We start from the raw sequence: 3926 nt of genomic DNA, 5'->3' as shown, positions 1-3926 counted from the left end.
CGGCCGGCCGCCGCGGTCCGCCCTCCCGGCCTTGCCCGCCCTCACCCGCCTGCCACCGGTGTCCCTCGACTTCGTCAGCTCTCCTCTTTTCCTCTCCAATAAAGCGGTAACTATTTCATGATAAGAAGCTCACGTAACTCTTTTCTCGTCAAAGCCCTGTAGTACCTGCAGCACCGTTACGCTGCTGAACAGCGTGCGTGACATCTGTCGGCTAGCTGAGATGAGAGCATCTAGCGACAGTTCATATTGGAGTTCATTAAAGTTTTTCAAAGGACATAAACACCGAGAGGCAGCTATTCCCTCCTCCAAATCAATTTCTATAAGCCTGAAGGTTAAAGTTACACTGGAACTGCCCAACTAGAAAAACCAGACATTTATACCAAAATAAGGAACAACTGAGACTTCACTAAATAGTAAGTCCTAGAAAGAACTTGTTTGCTTACAAAGATTTCACAAGCTAAACAAGCCAGTCCAGTCCTGTTTCCACAGAGCAGATGATCACTGACTTCGAACAGGAACATGAACAGAGATGGGTGAGAAACAAGCTGTGAAAAGATTGAGAAACTCGGAAGCAGCTAGGTACAGAGACTGCATTTTGGAGATTAGTGGTGTTTCACCTAGCTAATGAGCTACGGCCAAAGCAACAGTCACATTTAGAGGGACATAGTGTTGAAGTAGGCAAGTTGTTTCACCGAGGGGGAAAAGGGGTTTGAGATGTTAAATACTTTATCCACTTACTGAAGCTTACCAATCCACTTACCAATTCTGTGGTACATTTTGGTAAGGAAAGCACAGGTTTTCCTCAGTCCCGATTTCTCTCCTTTAGACACATCCCACTCAGATTCTAAAAAAGGGGTTGTGACTTCTACAGCCCATACCCGACTGCGCATCGACAACTTCTCTGCCCCACTGCCCAGTACAGCTGGCTGCACTTGAGGTAAGGGTGGGAAGGGCCTAGCCCCTTCATTCATAAAAAAGAAGCTCCTGGGAAGTCACTTGTGCAGAAACTGGAACAATACCTGCCTGCAAGAGAGGTGTTTGATTAAGGCTTACATTAATTTAATTGTTCCACAGAGATACCTTGAAGTTACCCTCGCAGTCACTCAGAGGGCTGCTTCTCATACATTATTTCTGAAGGAGAACGCGTGAGTGCATCGGCAGGCCGAGCACAGAGGAGCGGTATCCCAGCAGCGACAGAGCAGCCATCGTGGTCCCCACTCACAACACAGGAGCAGTGATTAAACATCAAATCCCTGACAGGTGCAGTAAAACAACCACATAAGCCATGGATAAAGCAGGCAGGGCAACGTCAAAAATAAAACCCAGTCCCCCTCAAACAAGAGGGTTCAAAGGAGCAGCCACATCAGGAAGCACCAGGTATATTTTCTTTTTGACCTGAAGAATCATTTGGGAAAGCAGCTGGGTTAGAAGAGGAAGCTAGCGCTATTTTCACAAGGCTAGCGCTCACTGCCTAACCAGCGCTCTGCCTCGGGAAAATACACCTCTGTCAAAGCTCTAGCATTACAGATGAGTGAGCGTTTAGCCATGTCATTATATTCTCACGGCAGCATTATTTACCTTGCTGGATTAGTGAATTTCACCTTTTCATACAAGGGAAACGGTAACAATGTGTTGCAAAAGTTTGAATTTCACAGCTACACTGTTGGCAAGCTTATTAGGACAAAGTGTTATTCGGCCTCACGGGTAAGCACAGCGCCCTGCAGACGTGACGCGACCGAGCTAAACCAGAATTTTAACTGTTTTAAATTGAACTTAACCCAGACAAGAGAGCAAGCTTCTGATTTACAGCCCTTGCAGCTTGGATGCTCAACATCTGGCAAGATAACAAGCAGTGTTCACTTCCCTTAATGTAAGTTCATAACATAATTGTTCAGTCAGAGAACTCGAGGCTATGAAATACTGTCCAGGGACAAATTCAGTGTTAGCTTTGAAATTATTTTTTAAAAGCTGAACTACAGAGTGTTCAGAAATGTTGTGCAATGAGAGCTGCTTATTGCTAATCCTAAATTTGGCCCCTTCAGACAACCTCTAAATGCACCCAACCTACAACATAACATGCTTACAGAAAGCCACATGAAAAAGGAAAATGCCAACAACAGCACCAAAACAGAACCATTGCTTATGTAGCTCTGTAAGTGCATGTGTACCTTTGCAATCTGTCCTTTAGCCCTTCTTTTGGGCCATTAATCTCCATGTTTAATAGAGAAGGAGTATTTGAGTTGAACCCCTTGCTTGCAGTCCCCAGGCCTGGTTCATATACCAAATGCCACAGATACACCTGAGTACGGTCGCAGTGCAGGTGAGGGGTGATAGGAGGGCAGCCACGAGCATGCCCTGCTCTGCAAACCAGCCCTCCTTGGCTGCCCCAGGCACATTTAGATGCCTGTGGTCCTACACAGCCCCAGGTGCCTGCCCATGACTGGGAGCGCTTGCAGACTCTTTCTATATGGTTTTAAGGACGTCTGTGAGGAGGCCACCAAGAGGCAATAAGGATCTGCCCAGGGGCTCTCAAGAGGATCTGGACTGTTGCATACAACTCTTAGTGCCAAGGCATTTTCCTTTACAGCAGGTAGCTTGGATAATCCTCAGCAGCACTATGCAGAAGCTTCATCATCAATGTATGTAACTTGCACAATTTTTTTAAATTACAGCTCACTTTCCTTCACGTGTCATACAAACAGCCATAGAGCAGGCTGCTGGCCACAGCATTGCAGGATATCTTGCAATAATATGCAGCTTTGTTTTACTTCCATGGCACTGGCACAGCAGCTTTGTGCAGTGCTGTTAGAGCTTGCATTTCACACCATCAGATGCAAAAGTGGAACACCATGGCAACTGATCTGATTACCCACATCGCCCTGTGTTTAAAAACCCAACTAGGAACTCTGAACAAATTCATTGTTTTACCCGAGAGGGAGAAGAAAGAAGAGGATCCCTTGTTCCGTGTTTTACCACATTATTCCCCTGACTCTCCAAGAGAGCTCAAAGTCTTGCCTATAGCACCACCAAGTAACGAAACACAACAACCCAACAGACTGTGTTCACTGCATCTACTGTGGTTAATAACACCAATGCCTAGAGCTGAATAGCAACAAATATTCAGTTTTTGTACATTTGGTATTGCAGATCCCGAAGGCTGGGAAACCCCAGTCAGATCTTCAGATTTGTTTTTAAGGGGGAAAGACTGTAGCTTTTTGCTTCCTAACTCAACATTTTCATCCTCTTCCATGGTTAGGTGACAGCTGACATCACCAGCTAAGGCAACCAAACACAGGGAGGCTTTGTAGCCAAGATCTTCACCTCCAACAGAATCTGTTCCTTTCTAGCCCTATGACAGCTCCACCACAACACGTACTTGTCACCCCTCCACACTGAGTTCAGCCTCACCTCTCCACACTGAGTTCAGCCACCCAAGTCTGCCCACACATCCACTCTGCAGCCAGCCTTACCTCTGCTCGCCCACTGCAGCTGTGGTGGCCCTTCACCACTTCTCTGATTCCTGGCTGGGATGGCTCCTTTCATCTCACCCTTCCCACCTCAGCTCCTCCTGGCCACCCAATATCCTCAGCAAGAAGAGCCAGCATAGCCAGCCTGCCAGGAGCAAGCCCTGGCTGCCTGCCCCACAGGCCTGATAAGCTCTCCCATCCCAGAGGCAGGTGGTCCTGGGCACCATTAACGAGAGGGCACCTTCCCCACACGCAGCTGCAGGTTGGGTTATCATCACAAGGGTGCTGCCAGCTAACTGTATCAGGATGCTAGGTCAGTCTTTCAAGGAAAAGCAGGAGCTACCTAAAAAAAAAAAAGAATCAATGGACTTCTTAGCTTCTGGACTTTGAATTCTGGGAGCTCTAACTCTTTGGAAGTTTTCAGGGGTAAAAAAAAATAAAATCAGCTGTGTGCCATAT

The sequence above is a fragment of the Aptenodytes forsteri genome, unplaced genomic scaffold (genome assembly GCF_000699145.1).
Source record: "Aptenodytes forsteri isolate BGI_AS27 unplaced genomic scaffold, ASM69914v1 Scaffold15, whole genome shotgun sequence".
Classification (NCBI taxonomy): domain Eukaryota; kingdom Metazoa; phylum Chordata; class Aves; order Sphenisciformes; family Spheniscidae; genus Aptenodytes; species Aptenodytes forsteri.
This window is presented reverse-complemented; position numbering follows the sequence as displayed.